The sequence below is a fragment of the Polyodon spathula genome, chromosome 22, assembly GCF_017654505.1.
Source record: "Polyodon spathula isolate WHYD16114869_AA chromosome 22, ASM1765450v1, whole genome shotgun sequence".
Taxonomy (NCBI): Eukaryota; Metazoa; Chordata; class Actinopteri; order Acipenseriformes; family Polyodontidae; genus Polyodon; species Polyodon spathula.
In genome coordinates this window covers 9,454,952-9,472,980 of record NC_054555.1, presented here as the reverse complement: position 1 = coordinate 9,472,980, position 18,029 = coordinate 9,454,952, and the positions used below count along the sequence as shown (strand labels likewise).

Below are 18,029 nucleotides of genomic sequence, written 5' to 3'. Positions count from 1 at the left end.
CCCATTTAGCCAGAACAACTGGAACAATAGTGTCAAGACAGTTGGACATATCTGCTGTGAAGAGATACTGTAGGTGCTCAAGTGCTAAGTGCAAATATTAGAAATATCAGATGTGCTGGGCAAGTTTTATTAAGCTTCACTACAAAGCCTGCTAGATTTTAATTTCAATCCTTACATAAACACACACACATATAGGGCCATGACAACTACCAATTTCACAGTGTGGTATAGTTAAGGTACAAATATTGTATTATCTGTGATAAATCTTTGTTTGCCAGTTACTGTATATGTTACGGTAAAAGTCAGAATCTGGTCAATCTTACGTTTTACTGGTAAATGTCAACATTTACTAAATAAGGTGGTAAATGTCAGAAATAAATTGCTTTTCTGACTTTTACTGGTTAACCTTATGATTTACCAAAATGTATTAATAAAAGCAGGTATATCATCTAAGAATGTATTTATTCTGGCACATAGATTGGCAATTAACAAAATAATAATATTGAATATATTTATTTCTGTATACACATTTTCCCATTTAGAAAAAACACTGTCAACATATATATATGTATTTCTTCATACAAATGTTCCAATGTCAAATATATATATTTCTGCATACACATTTTCCATTAACAAAATAATCATTAAGGTGCTTACAGTAATTCACAATTGGGCAATTCAGCATGGTACTGAATCTACTTATGTAGAACAACCAATATTCTAGTAAACTTGCGTATAAAACAATTACACAGATATATTTACTTATTGCAGCATGGTAGACTTGTGGTACTTTTTAGTTACACAGGACTCCTGAAGCCTCAAATGCACGAAAGCGAGACATTCGGTCATTAGCCAAAGGCACTTGGTTATTCTTGAGATTTACAAGTAAATGTCCGAAATAAACCATTATCATATGTATTTCGGACATTTACTGCTTTGCTTGGTAAATATCGACATTTACCAGTGAATCTTAAGATTTGCCAATATTCAGACTTTTAATGTAACATATGTCATGTCAAGCTATAATGGTAAAGCACCAATGCTAACAGAGATGTTCTGATGACCTCACTTCCTATGCACAGTACAACCTGCAAAGAGTTGTGGGCTTGTGTGGCAGATGGTCAAGGGTTAGAGAGGCTCAGACACAGACACTGCAGTGAAGCACCAATGTGCATGTTTAATAAACAAATACAAACACTAAACAAAACACACTAACAAATAAAAAGGCACAATGGCCAAAACAAAAGGGCTACAAAACTTACAAATGTAACAGCACAGCACAGCTACATACTTTCACCTTTTATCATTAGCATTAAATCTCCCAAACAAAGGATTTTGTCCCCCTTATATTCCAGGTGGCTGGAGCCTATTTAATCATCAATAATTCGATTAAGGCTCCAGCCACATTCTCACATGTTTTTGGTAGGAATAGGAATAACCCCATCCCTGCCAACCACCAACAGCAACACACACCACACTATTTACAAGTAGGGCGCTGCCCAGCCATAGCTTGCCATGCTTGTCACGCTTTAACAATATGCCACTGGAAATACAAAGTAAAATCAATTCAATTTGGTGCTACACATATATAACTGTCACATGGAAATATCAACCAAACACATGTTTATTTCACTACTAAAGTATAACAATAAAACACTTATAAACAATTTAATTGATTATAACAAATGTGCTTCTTTAAGTTGTGCTCCTTTAACTTTAAATAGCAATATGATCGTTCGATCAAGAGAAGCTTTGAGCACTGGGAGTGTTTGCATAAGTTTCAGCCTTCTCAGTTGTATTATGTTATGTCACTTTATGAAATTGACCTTAACAACCCTTTGTAATGTAGCGTGTCTGTGCATTTGTTTGTGTAAGCAGGCTGTTCACTGCAACTCAGTTTGATGAAAACGTATCTTTGATTGGCATGGTGCCTTTTACTGAAATTGACTTTTAACCTGCCTGCTACTTCAGACAGATTATTGCAGAATGTTCTTTGTAATTGTATTTAGTACTGACAGCTAGTGATGCATCAACTTTTTTTCATCTAAGTTCTAATTACACTGGTGGTAAATTTTCTAAATCTCTCCCTCTAGCTCCAACACTTTCTGTTGCAAATTACTTTTAAAATAGCATACCATTACTGCCTTAGTGTGTATGGTACTGTTTATGTTATTGTATATTTATATACTAAAATGGCTTTGCAGCACCTAGTTTAATAGTTTAAAATAGTCTTTCTGCAACTACATTAAACACTGTCAGGTGTTATTGTAATGTATATTTGTAAATAGCACCCTGAAACGTAAGTTGATGTGGTGAACTTTAAAAGAAACCATACCTCAGTGATGTGCACTGTTATACTTACAGTAATTGAACTTTATGGAACTCTAGCCTTTGTCAGAAATTCAATTTATATGTTAACATGTTAGTTTGTTTTTGTAACAAACTAATGGAAATCCAACTATTTTCCTTACCAAACTTCTACTATAAATGTGGAAGTTGCTAATGCACACAAAGGAATTCATTAATGATAAGTGATGGCTTTTCAATGAGAAAATGTTGGTTTTAAAGTACATGGTAACTGCTGTGACTACTCAGAGTAAAACATATTATTCTAAGAGCCAATTTGCTATCAATGTTCTGTGTAATGCAACCAGCTCCATCACCAATATGAAACATAACTATGCTCTTTAATAATTTGGTCGTTATCTGTCTGTGTCGTAATATGGCTGGTGGTATCAGCCAAATTTGCTACACTGGCTCTAAGATTAATACTAGTAAATTTATGATTTATATGGATAACTTACTCAGGAAATGTCATCCAATGTCTTAACAGTGGAGGAGATTCCCTTATAAAAGTTTACCACAGTAATTATTAAGTCATGCATTTACCATAGCTTACCATGGTTTGCCTTTTTTTTTTTTCTTAACACATTTATCGCACCTCTCTGTGCTTGCTTTATTACACTTGCTTTTACTGTGGTAAACTTTTAAAACAGTTCACCTCATTCCTCTTCACTAACCTTTACTGGTCAGGCACCTAACCAGCCTTGTCAGTGACTTTAATCGCTGCTTCCGGAATGGACGCATGACCAACACAGGCCTCATTCATACCTTAACATGATGGTCAATTTATGTTCAAACTATGTTTAGGGGTGTTATATATATATATATATATACTATATCTTTATATATATATATATATATATATATAAATATATATATATATATTATATGTGTGTGGTGTATGTATACACAGTGGCATGTCTCTACAGACAATACCATACCTATGGCAAGCCTATGATTTTATTTTAATCCAAGCCACAATCTCACAGTGGCTGGTTCTTATATTAAAGCAAGTGAATAATCCTCTCAATCTTATACATGTAAAATTTGGAAAGATGAAACAACATCACAGGCTGGGTTACAATATATTTATGCTGATGAATCTCTGTTCTTTTTCAATTGTATCCAAAAGTGCATTATCAGACAGGAGAGTGCATTATCAGACACCTCTACCAGGGCCTCTTATATCAGAGAGACAAGATATATATATACGTCCTAGTACACAAATATCTATATATAATATATATATATCTATATATATAATATATATATATCTATATATATATATATATAAGGACCATTAACCGATTGCACCATTTTTTTCCTGGTAATGGCTTCGCTGGAGAAAAAGTGTAGACGTTAAACCCGATGAATCACTGGACACACTCACATTTTTGGCTTTACTCTTTCCATCTAGCAAAACATGGGCTGGATACTGACCCCGTGACCTCTGTGATATGAAAAGGAAATAAGCACTGGCAGCATCTTTGTATTTTCTATGAGTGTGGCTCTGGACATTGTAAAGAAGGTGCACAGCATTGCATGAACAATTTAAATATACACAGGTTCTCTCTTCACTTGAAAAAACACAGGTTGATGTAAAGCACAGATTTTGATTGTCAGTAGTGTAGAGCACAAAAGGAAGTAGCAGTTTCTGCCCCAAGGAATCAGAAGACTCTTTGTACCTTGAAAGGAGTCCAAAATGGCAACTCCCTAAATAGAACCCTGAACATCATTAACTAGGCGACCCTGTCTCATATCTACATTATTAACATAAAAACAAATCTGCAGGAATATCCAGGCCGGTTCCATAAAAAGGTCCAAATAAAATGGAGATTCACCAGGAAAATCTGTCCACATACGAGGCAGAATTGTTCATTGGGGTGGCAATTGGGTCTAGCGATGGATAAACAGCAGGGAAAATAAATATAGATTTGCTCCACTAGTGTAATGGAAGACTATAGGCGAGGTAGAAGAGGAAAGGATCGCAATTGCAAAGTGTGAAAGCAAAAAAAAAATGAAAAGAAAGAATACTTTTCTCTTTTCCCATTTTGGTGTACGTGCCCTGAAACCGGGATAAAATACATTTATTAAACTTTTTCTCTTCACTACGCTGGGCCAGGCTGCTTTATAAAGCCTGCAAGTGCTTAGTCTAGTGTGTAACACAGAATGTTGTTTAAGTGCTAACTGTGCTCATTTTGAGAAGCTGAATCTTCTGTAGGACTGACAATATTCATGCATGCATTATAATTGCCACTCAGTTGAATAAGGAACAGGCAACATTGAACAGGCTATCTATCTGACAAAGTGACATTCTTTGGAGCCTATCAGCAAAAGCAGAAGTTCTTCTGGAGCTTCTTAATGCAGAAATATAATGAATAATTAGCACATTAATTTGACAACACTTCCAAGTCATTTGTATTTGAAGGACAGAAACATTCATCACTGCTGCTGATAGCATCACCATGGCAACCACTACTTCATATTCTCCTGAGCCAGAACAACTGAAATGCAGCCCTATTTGATTATCCAGAGCCTGATCCAAAAGTCTTGATTTTCCAAACATCTTTCATGTCACCCAATACATTGTCCTAAACAACTGTTTTACCAGAGTCCCCTTCGTTTGACAATTTTCCTTGAAAATGATTAAGAATTTCAAACTTTGAAATTTAATCATCCGTTTAATATATTTCACGTTGCTCCAGATACACTGAACAAAAATATAATCGCAACATGCAACAATTTCAAAGATTTTACTGAGTTACAGTTCATATAAGGAAATGAGTCAATTGAAATAAATTCATTAGGCCCTAATCTATGGATTTCACATGATTGGGAATACAGATATGCATCTGTTGGTCACAGATACCTTAAAAAAAAAATGTAGGGGCATGGATCAGAAAACCAGTCAGTATCTGGTGTGACCACCATATCCCTCATACAACGCGACACATCTCCTTCGCATAGGGTTGATCAGGCTGATTGTGGCCTGTGGAATGTTGTCTCACTCCTCTTCAATGGCTGTGCGATATTGGCGGGAACTGGAACATGCTGTCATACACGTCAATCCAGAGCATCCTAAACATGTTCAATGGGTGACATGTCTGGTGAGTATGCAGGCCATGGAAGAATTGGGACATTTTCAGCTTCCACGAATTGTGTACAGATCCTTGCGATATGGGGCCGTGCATTATCATGCTGAAACATGAGGTGATGGCGGCGGATGAATGGCACGACAACAGGCCTCAGGATCTCGTCACGGTATCTCTGTGCATTCAAATTGCCATTGATAAAATGCAATTGCGTTCGCTGTCCGTAGCTTATGCCTGCCCATACCATAACCCCACCGCCACCATAGGTAGTTGACATCAGCAAACCGCTCGCCAACACGATGCCATACACGCTGTCTGCCATCTGCCCGGTATAGTTGAAACCAGGATTCATCCGTGAAGAACACACTTCTCCAGTGTGCCAGTGGCCATCGAAGGTGAGCATTTGCCGTCAGTTACGACGGTGAACTGTAGTCAGGTCAAGACCCTGGTGAGGATGACGAGCAAGTAGATGAGCTTCCCTGAGACGGTTTCTGACAGTTTGTGCAGAAATTCTTCGGTTGTGCAAACCCACAGTTTCATCAGCTCTCCGGGTGGCTGGTCTCAGACGATCCCGTAGGTGAAGAACAAATTTGTGCACACAATTTGAGAGAAATAAGCTTTTTGTGCATATGGAAAATTTCTGGGATCTTTATTTCAGCTCATGAAACATGGGACCAACACTTTACATGTTGCGTTTATATTTTTGTTCAGTGTACATATTTGGGGAATACATACTGAAAGAGACAGTATCTCCTGCTACTCCAGACAACAGAGTTCAAGGTTATATGTTTAGAAGCTGATGTCCACACTACAAGTGGTCTCTTTCAGACTGCTCTGCATTGTATATTGCACACACGCACAAATGCGCACACATACACACACACAATGCATACATAATTTTTTTGTGTGCATATATAAATTAAATTGCAAACTGACAGGGTTCAGATATCAAAGAAAATGGTCACTGTGAATAACAAACAAGGATATGGATATTACCTCACAACTGCTAAAGAAACAGTTTATTTGACTGTACCTGCATATTGTGATGTAATCACCATTGCACAACACCAAAGCCAAGGCAATTTCAAAGCTCTTAACAAGCAAGTATACAATTAAAGAAACGAATACAATAAATTCAATTAAATGCATTTAGAAAATACAAAATGTAACACAAATACAATTAAAAATAGCAGAGATTTTTTACACAGGAAAGATCTACAGTATATACTGTATGATATACTTTTTTTTTTGCTGGTACTGCAAATCTAGAAATTGAAATCTTCAAAAGTAACACCAGCAACATGGAAAACAAACCTGTTCTTCCCTGGAACAATAACATATGTCAGGATCTATTAAGGTCTGAGGTGAAAGCCTTGCAGTGCAGAAGTGTACAGGCAGCTGCATCTCAAAGACAGTTTAACAATCCAGTGCTGCTGTGTGACTACAGCTTTTCAAAAGTTATTAATGACCTCTGTACATATCTCCCCATTGCTCTGTTCAACCTTGTCAGAGAATAAACAAAGTGCTAGTCTGTTGACCTCTCAGTATCAAAAAAAATAAAATAAAATAGGAATTGGTATCTAAATACTATCTATTACACTATGTAACACAATTTTTGTTCCTGGGTAGTAAGTGTTATTTCCTAATTGCTTATGCCTCAAAAGTATAGAAAATGGCTATTTTTCCCCACAAACTTTGCTTTTGTGACCAGGACAGTGATATTTCAAAATATCACTTTCCAATGGGAACACGGGCAAATGTGTGTCTTTTCGTTCACATAAAGTCAGAAAAAACACATATGAATCCAAATTAACATGTATTTATACTAAGGTAATACAAAAATGACTACAAAAGATTTAGAAGTGAGTAGTTTTTCGAGATTTACGATTATATTGTAAATACAGTATAATCGTAAATCTCGAAAAACTACTCGCTGCTACTATTATTAGTATTCATATTGTTGTTGTTGTTGTTTGTAGTAGAAGTAGGGTAGTATTAGTAGTATAAAAAGACTAATGTCTGATACTAATAATAATGCTACTATTGTACAATACAGGTATCACCTTATTAGACAGCTCACCTTAGTGTTCACCTTAATTCAACCCTGGAATTTGAATACTCATTACATTATATTTAATTTGTCAACCAAGGCAATGTTTTTTTTTTTTTTTTTTTTAAACTTATTTTAAAATATATATATATATATATATATATATATATATATATATATATATATATATATATATATTATATATATAGAAATAACAGAAGGTTCCACAGACTCATCAAATGGAGAGCAAATAAGTTTTTGAAGCTATAAACCTGTATACTACCTGTGTAGTCTAGTCATTCTGTCCTCCCAGTTAAACTTGCTGTTAAAGACAGTGCTGAAGATGCAGAAATGTTAGAGTTATGTTACAATAGAGTCAGAATGCAAGATATTATTGTTTCCAAAAACCAAATTCAGTAACGTGTTTTATTCAAATGTTTTTTCTCTAATGCAGAGCCTGATATGGGGTGTTATAACATATTTCATAAGGTAGATGATATCTGTATTGTAGAATAAAAAAACATCATCAAGTAAGATACATTTTCAAAACAGAATATATGTGTATGGTTGTGTTGAGTTAGTTGTCAATAAAAGTGAATTTATATACACTTCAATCATAACACATTCAGATCTTTTTATATTAAATATTTAAAACTAAGGTGTTATTTCTTTGCTTTTTTATTATTATTTTTATCTTAGGTGAAGTCTGCCACATGAGGATATGTAGAAACTGGCAGTACCATATCAAGAAAAAAAACTATGAATTTGATCTGTGAGCCTTGGTTAATACATCCTGAAGTATGTGATTGTCAGTAATAAGTCAGTAAAAACAATCACATTTCTGTTATCAAAGGGCTCCAGGTCCACTGCAGTTTGAAAACTATTTTAGTAGTGAAGATACTATTATCTGACTGCAGTATTTGATGGCCCATAATCATAACACATACAATATACAATTCATTTCACTTCATTCCCATGATAAATATCACACCCACATGGTTTGATTTGTGACAGCTAATACATTCATGTGCATATCTCTATCTCACTCGTGCACACTGTTCAACCTTTATGTAACAGATCATACAGTATCTACACACTGTGTCAAACAGTCGAGGATTGTGTTTGAATTATGTGTAATAATGTTATGCATTCTAAAGCAGATCGATACACACTGAAAACAATGCTACTAATACTGTGTACTACCATCTGTATTCTCTTATCTCTTATGCATTGTCTGCTAAGATGATTGTTTACCATGCTTACTGGCTATTCCAGCAAAAGACACTACAGCTCCTAGGCAGGGTATATTTTCAAAAGGACTGGATGTGTGCAGCTGTTACTGAAGTAACTACAGTTATTTATAGAGATGTTGCATTTACTAACTCATAGTTGTAGAGGGTGCATAAAATTAAGCAGCCCCTCTGATTAAAAAAAGGAGCTACTAAGTCTGGAAAATAATCGAAGAAACAACATTAAGGAATTATTTAAAACACACACAATAAATGTAGATGATATAACTATACACAATTGTGGTGTGGCATTTTTAACTGAAGTGAATTATTAATAATAGAAATATGAACCAGTTTTAGGTGCTTTACTTCTTCAAAAACACTTTAAAATTTACAAATGCTTTAATAAATGAAGGTCTTTTTTTTTTTTTAAGTTCAATCTTTTACTTTAAGATACAGTGAGTTGTACCACCCACACACAAAACAGTGACTCTTCAATAGCCTTGTTAATAATCTGCTGCCCTTTTTCATTTGTATTATAATGCTTCAAGCTCTGCTGTTTAAAAAGATATAATAAGAAAGGGAGGGATCCTGTTCAAATATGTGTTTGCCAGGCTTAGTGGCAGGATGTCTGTCATTATTTAAATTGCATTTTAGCTTTCAGGTTAGCTGTTTATTCTTTGTTCCAACAAACAGAGATGAACAAAGTGTATAGTGCTAAGTCTTGGATTTAGAAGACTGTTTTCTAATATTGGCTTAGCTTGAATTTATTTATTAAATACCTCATTGGTTATAAGCATTGGGCCTATTCTACACTAGACATTGGTCTGACACAGACTGCTGAAAATCCAAAGCAACACGCTTGGATAGGCTTTTACTGCTGTAACCCTGCTTCAATGGTTCAACAATAGGGCAGAATATTAAATTATTCAATTGTAATATGTCAATTGATATAGCGTAGAACATGCAACATCTAAGTGTTTCATCAAATAAACTTCTTATTTTATTTTTTTTTAAATTTTTTTTAAACATAAAGTTAAATAATCTCTTATTAGTTTTCATGTTTGCATTAAGATTTTTAGTAGTGAAGGGAAACCGTTCAAGCATAATACAAAATGTATATACAGTATAATTTTGCTCATTTGCAATTCTGATGATTGTGGTATCTGGTTTAACTCTTTTGCAGCTGGGGGATGCTGGGTCCATCACGGGTTTGTTGGAAGAATCCCTGACAAGGCAAGTATACAGTGTTGTTATTCAGACAAGGCAAGTATACAGTGCTGTTTCCTCATTGTTCCACGATTCAGTGATTTAGTTACAGTAATTCATGATTAGGCTATATTAACAATAAAGTGTACACCCAGCTAACACACAATGTTGCAGTAAGGTTGTGGGTTGGTTGGGGCCAATGTACTTGTTCTAAAATAAATGTTGTGGCAATGTTGCTAAAACGACACTTGATAACGTTGTAGAAACGTCATGTATCAACTAATATACAATGTTGTGGTTTGGTTGTGAAAAACACAACGTTGTAACAACTTTGGACAAGAAAAACAATTCTTTGCCTATCCTATATATTTGTCAGGATAATAATTCTTAATGAATTTCATATCTGATTTGTACATGCATGAATATAACGAAAAAAAAAATTGTTAACAACATTTATGAATAATGTGTTGTAGGAAATGTAATTTAATAAAAGCGAAAAAAAGCAATCAAGACTCTGCATTCTTATTGAGACTGAAAAACCTGCCAGTGCCTTAGGGTGCTTAAATCAAGCGAGCAAAGTTCTCAGAAGGTGGTAGAGAGGCGAGAGAGACAAGAAAGTTCATCGATAGCTATAGATTAGATAGATATAGAGAGATAAATGTTAGAAAAGTATTAGATTGGTGTTAGATAACTGTTAGGTATTATTATAAGTGAGAGGTGTTTACATACGTTGTAGTTGTTATTAGACAAGTTTTATATAAGTGTTAGATAGGGTTAGATTTTAGATAAATGAAGACAGAAGACAACATCATTGTCACATTTTAAGGTAAGGACACGTTTTTTGATAAATGTACATAAAAGTAAAACTTAATAATTTGTGAATTTTTGATATTAACGCCTTTACATTTACACTAATATCATGTATGTTCTCATTTTTATACATATATATTTTAAACAAATGTCTGTTATTTTCTGTCAGTAGGCTATAATTTTTGGAGGGGTTTATATTTTCAGTTACAATACAGGCATTTTTAAACATGGGTCTCGAGCAGAATCTGCCGAATATTTGAATATTAGATGTTCAAACGATTTGACATTCCTACATTTTAGCTTTTAATAAACACTCCGTTCCAGGTTCAATTTCATTATAAATGAAACCAAATCTAAAAACAACTCATCAAATCTAGTGACAAACTCGCTAAATTGTCAACACTACCTTGCTAATGAACGTGTAAGTGTCGCAGTGTTTGTGTGTGTGTGAATTGAAAGTTATCATCAGGGAACAATCCAGCTAACGGCGTGCTGCAGATCGCTGGCAAAATGATTGCGTCACTCACATAGCAACTGTTTTAAATAAGAACAGCAGCAGGTTACAGCTTTTAATAAATTAGTAAAAGAAAGTAACACATAATGACAAAACAACACACAAAGTACATCTTAAAATTATACAGTACATATGCAAGGCGGAGGCTTGAAACAGCAGTGCCTGTAGTTGTTACTTTGTTGTCTCACCTACAATGTTTACTTCAGGCAGAGTAGACTAACTGCTAGAGTGCATTTCAAAACAGAACAGGCCCTATTTTCTAGTGCGTCAAGAATTTAAAATGAGTGTTGACATGGACAAAGAGTGGTGGTATAAAAAGAAAGATTACAGAAGCGGACTCTGAAGAAATACTGGTAACACAGAGTACCGATACTCGACCGGAGATTTACGAGATGGGGAAAAAGATGTTTCTGAAAGGCAGAAAAGCTGCAGCGCTACTGATTGGGATGCCACTGCTAGTACAGTATCCACCAGATGAAACAAATGCATTATTTTAAATAGCCTGGCAATATTCTGTCTTATTGTATGTTTCAGTTTTAAATTATATTTACATATTCGTTTATACGCATAAATAAATAATTCTGCCACCCGGCTGCACTGAAAATGTCTGGAGAGAACCCTGGTATATATCTATTAAATCAATTTAGTAGCCTAGTCAGGCTTTTTTTTCTAGGTATTTTTTTTTTTTATTATTATTATTTTATTTTTTTAATGGGACGCTACCCCTCAGTTGCATTTGAAGTGTTAACACCCAAAAATGTTGGCCACCAGTATGTATAAGTTCCCTTCATTAATTTACAGCTTGCAGTGCACCATTGATTTTTGATGAGACAATAGGGAAAGACTGACAACTAATATATTGTAATGACCCTGAGCCTGCTATAACCATGTTCGGGAAGGCGCTGTGACCCGGGGTCAACAGTTCAATTGCAGCAGGTGAGGATCACCACCAATCGGGCTCGGCTTGTCACGTGAGTGGTAGCTTGTTGCAACATTGTTGGCACAAACCAAGGGATGAGATGTTGCGACCATCAGGGGACCAAGAGCGGAAAGCTGTGTCTTCCTGGGATTGGTGGCAGGTGCACAGGAGGGCATGCACAGGGGGCGTACCCTGGGGATAAGTAGCAGTTTGCTGCTGCTGCTGAGACAGAGACACAAGCTGGAGTGAGAGAAAGAGCGCAACAGAAACAGCCAAGGGGACCAGAAGCGGGACTACAGAAACAAGGAACCAAAGACTGCACTTAGTGGCTGTAGCTCACGACCGAAACAGTGTGCTTTGGACTTATTTTTATTGTATTATTTATCACAGACTGAGTAGCACTACGCTGCTCAACTGTTAGTGTACAACTGCCTGGTGTAGAGTCCCAGCTTAATAAACTGTGAATTCGAGAACCTGCAAATCCTGTGTGAGCCTCCTTCATTTTCCCTGCAAATGCTACAATATATACAGGACTTACTTTCGTAAAGACTTCTTCACATAAGCCAACTTTAGACCATTTTGTGAAAAAAAATAAGAAATTCTAACCACACTTGCATGGCTTTCCCAGCACTCCAAGCACTAATACTTTGTGACCCTAACCATTTCTGAATCTGGAAGAAAACACAGCCTTACAGAAAACTGAGTAACTATAACATAACTAACTACTCTATTCTATGTGGGTACAAATCTGTGCATTTGTAGTTACCGTATTCCTTCAAATTTAAGACACCCTCCAATTTAAGACCTAGGCCCAATTTACCAACCTCAATTTGAGGAAAAAATAAAACATCAAATAAACATGCGTTTACAAAGATACAAGCTCAATTACACTGTTGTATCATACAAAACTGACACGAAACAGTGTTGTAGATTAACTACAGAATTTATTCATAGTGCTGCATACTGTAGTACCTAAGATTGGCATCTCTGTTGTACACACACTCCTCGTTCACTTACAGCATCACACATCCCGGCAACAGCATGCATACCATCAGGCGACATGTAACCCAGCAAGCACAACAACATTGATTGCATTGCAAACACAACAATCAGAAAGGTATGCACAATACCAACTGGAGATTACTCACACCTGTTTTGTTTTTTTTCCCCCAATTTGTGAACTGTGGTACTGTGTAGCGAACATTCCCATGGTTTTTAATATGCTTTACCGTACCTCTCTGAGCTTAACAATGCTTACCAACGCTTTACCATGCTCTTACTATGCTTCATTTTACTTTGCTTTGTTCTTACTATGGTAAACTTTTATAAGGGAAGGATGTGTCCTTCCACAGTTAATAATTATTTTATTTCAATTCTGGATTGTAGAAAAGTTTAAAATGAATTGCAAATCTTTCAAGCATTGTGGGTGTCACTCTGAACTATAATGTTTTTTTTTTTGTTTGTTTAGTTTTTATTGCAGAATGACATATCACTGAATGGCAATGTGTCTTGTTGCAATCTTGTGCAGGATTCCAGTTTAATGTCCTCATTGGGATGATCAGTTGACAGTTTGAAAGGCTGAGAGCAATGCCTGGTTGCTTCTCTTCAGTTCTACAGTGTGTATTTTTTCTCCATGTAAGGAAAGAAAGATAGATAGATGGAACAAAATACCCAGTGCCGTGAGTTGTAGCCAACTATGATGCAGAGAAAGGCTGTGAGGCTTAAAACTATAAAAAATACAGTAGAATATGCTAGTAATATTTTATTTTTTTGCACTCACAATTATTCAATTCCTTTATCTCAATAAAAAATGTAAATCATCCTTGGGTATATTAATTTCAAGTAAAATAAAGCTCTTGTTTGAGCACCATGGATTTCAGAAGCAATTTTGGTGCTCTTCAATATGATGTACCTGTAGTAGAATGAATCCACTACTTCTGCCCAAAAAGACCAACTAAATGACGAATCTGTATATAAAATGATGGGTTTATAAAGGTTCAGATAGCTTTGAAGCGACCACAATAACAGTGTTAAAGACATCCAATCCAGCCAGGCAATGGGATATCTAATGCAACATTTACAACTTGAAAGCACAAACCCATCTATGTTCGAATATTTTGCACAAACTCAGCTTTCAAGGGTCTTGTACCTAGAATGTGATTTCTCAAATATAAACTGTAGCTGCTTGGTTTATAGTTCCATATCTGTACATTCCTTTTTTGGTGGTTTTTTTCGTATTTGGTAAGAACCCCAAGCTGCACCCTTGCAACAAAATAAAGTGTAAATAGCATATTAATTAATATTATTCATTTCTGCTTTTCTGACATACGGCAAAAATGAAAATGACTATATCTCAGAGGCTGGTTGCACAGGGAATGCTCTGTGACAATTACATGCACACCATGCAAAAAGATTTAATGGGATTGCTATAGGCAGTACAGCAGATCTAAGTCTTAACTGAAAAGGGAAAACTTTGTTTGGCTGGAATACAATACTGGCAAATAATAACTCACAGCATGGTAGTTCTGTGTTAAATATTATAAGTTAGGTGACTATAAAGAACATATAACCCTCCCTGTGGTTTCACGGGTGCTTCGTGGTCTATATCGCTTACTGTTTAGCCTCACTCCTTTGGTCCTTGCTTCACTCAGTTTATTCAATAGAGCTAAACTGTGGCAGATATAATACAGCCCTTGTTGAAATCATTAAAATGAAACTTCCCTGGCAATTTACATTTTATAGTCACAGAAATTCACTAGAGAGAGACCAACATGTATCCAGTTTAATTAACATAAGCTTGGAGCTCATTTAAGAGCTCTAGCAATATTTAGATATGGTTGTGTTCAAATCAACTTAATAGACCCCCATGAAATTGATATTCAGCACTGGAAGGGAATTGGTGGGTTTATAAGAGTGATCTTGATATAAACATAATTTATATATTTTATTTAACATCGTGTAATTTACTAAACTACAAAATGGTATTGTGAAAGTCTACCGGAAGCCATAATAGTACAGTACCGTATTTCATGTTAGATTTCGAAATGTCACATTTTTTCAATTTCAGTTTTTCGTTAAGTATATGGAAAACTACAAAGTGATATATATTTAAATATGTTAACATAACATTAGGCTGTGTGGTCCAGTGGACAGGCTTATAACCAGGAAGTCCCCGGTTCAAATTCCAGCTCAGCCACTGACTCGTGTGTGACCCTGAGCAAGTCACTTAACCTCCTTGTGCTTTGTCTTTTGGGTGAGACCTTGTTGTAGGTGCTGATGCATAGTTCACACACCCTAGTCTCATATCTTGTAAAGTGCTTTGTAATTGTGGTCCACAATGAAAGGCGCTATATAAAAATAAAGATTATTATTATTATTATTATTATTATTATTATTATTATTATTATTATTATTATTATATTATTCAGTAGGTTTCATTTGACTTTATAAAGCAAAATTAGTTAATTCTATAGGGCAGGGGTTCTCAAACTCGGTCCTGGGGACTCCCGGTGTCTGCTGGTTTTCATTCCAGCAGAGCTTTCAGTTATTTAACTATACCCTTAATTGAACTGGTAAGTTTCTTAATTAGACCTTTTTATTTGCCTTCAGGTCTTAAACAGTTGCACAGTTTATCAGTTCAGTTAAGGGTAGTGGAGGCTTTGAGTAAATTGTTGATGATCATAATGAATCAGTGTAGAAAAATGCAACATGCCTAAGACTTTTGCATAGCAGTGTGTGTATATATATTGTAGCGATCTCGGCTAACGCAGGCAGGCGCATCACACAGGGTAAGGCAATCCACACACAGGCAGAGAGCAGACACCAGTAAAGGACATGACCTTACTGTACAGTACATGACAAAATTGGGGCAACAAGAATGACACAATGCACTGAAAAACATTACTGCACTTTCTAACATTACGCCAATCAGGCCGCAATACACTTTTGGATAGCAGAAAGGTGACCTGTCAACGGACCAAACACAGAGCATCATCTTGCATAAGTTCGCAATATATATATATATATATATATATATATATATATATATATATATATATATATATATATATATATATATATATATATATTCACATGGGTGGGTGATAAAACACCGTATTGTGGCAACGGACGTCTGAAATTTGACAAGGGGCCACAGACGAATTCTGTCTCAGCGAGAGGCCCCCCGGTCTGCACGTCCAATTAAATTCAGTTAAACTGACAGGGGACTCCGCTCCCTGAGGGACCAATTTTAAAATCTGCAGTAATCAACTGATTGACAAATAAAGTAATGTCATTAAAGGTAAAATAGCCCTCGGGGAGACACAAAATCACGTCAACCGTCGTCAAAAAAAAAAAAAAATCTAATCAAATGTTCCACTCACACCCACATCACTTAACTTCATAAAGAACTTCAGTCCAACGTCACTTTCATTGGCCCTTCTTTCATCTCTGACAAGCATTAAGAAATGTAGAGAGACAGAGCACCCTGAGCAACCCTGCAAATCACTACAAGATTAAGAATCTGGTTCTTTTGCTTTGTGGTTTAGGTGCTTGCTTGCGGTGCGCAGATTTGCCTGTTCGCGCCCAGCCTCCACCATTTTACACTTGTAGATTTGATTTTTTTTATGAAATTCAACAACATAGTAATATCTCTCAATTTAAAAGTGCCTTCTATCATATGAGGTAGCACGACACAAGCACTAGTAAAAAAAAAACAAACACCAGGTTAATGTAACTATAGATCGACAGACATAAAAAAAAAATATCTTATTGTCTTAAAACAACAACAAAGACTGACGCGGCAATTTTATAACTGGTCTTTCTTATGTGTAGGTTTAAATACAGCAGTTGGTATGATTGGGTCCCAGATACAGTGAAAGAGTTTGGAATAACAAGACCAGACAAGATAGTAATGTCATTAAAAAGCACAGAAATGAAATGTACAGTCACAACCATGGTGAATGATTATAAAAAAAAAAAAAAAAGATCTGTCTTCTAATGGTTGGGACTATTTTGGGTCATGTGAATGTGTTATGTTCCCATGGTTACTAGGAACCAGCAAGTCGCAGGAAAGGCTGCAAAGAGGAAATGCAACGGTGTTACTGAAAATACTCTCTAGAACTAGACCAAGAATTTGACGTAAGCATGCAGTCGTCAATAGAACTGCATTGACTCTAGAATAGAATAGGCAGTTAGGCTTATCTGATGAAGCAAAACCTAATTTAAAGTCATCTGGCATTTTCTTTACACAGTATATTTGCATGGATTGGCAATCATTCTTGACGTTAAGTAGCATCAAAAAATGATGATTATGTTTTATTATTAATTACAATACATGTACACTCAATTAAATCTGTCTTGACTCCTCTCATTGGTGTGAAACCACATAGACGATGAGACACTCTTGAAATTGTAATTCGTTTGAAGTAAATTAGATTGTATTCACTCATTCAGTAGTCTAATCAACATTATAATCACCAGCTGGCTGGTAAACAAGAAACAGTGGTGATCTTTTATGATTATGAAATGCCATTGTTAGTCCAGATACTAAACACTTAGCAAGTGTAGGCATGTAAATCACAGAATGATAACTAATTGCACTTTAACTCATAAATAATCTTTATACAGTCATTTATAGAGAAATTATATACGATTTAGCAGAACACCTGATTGTGGAACTCCTTGTTAACTTTTTCAACACTAAGTTTTCAACCTGTGATAACAAATTAAATAGTCTTATACTGAAAAATAAATGAAAACAGACAGATAATTGCAAATAAGTTTTTTGTTTTCACTGGTCTGCATTCTTCAATGGAGTTATCTTTCCTAGACCTGTAAACAAGGTCTGCAGTATTGAAAGGGT

General features: G+C 35.5%; 1 protein-coding gene across 4 annotated transcripts in view; it reads right to left on the bottom strand.

Moving 5' to 3' along the window:
- LOC121297462 (testican-1-like) overlaps positions 1–18,029 on the bottom strand; it is a 198,493-nt gene that overhangs the window by 58,767 nt on the left and 121,697 nt on the right. The window lies entirely within an intron of this gene.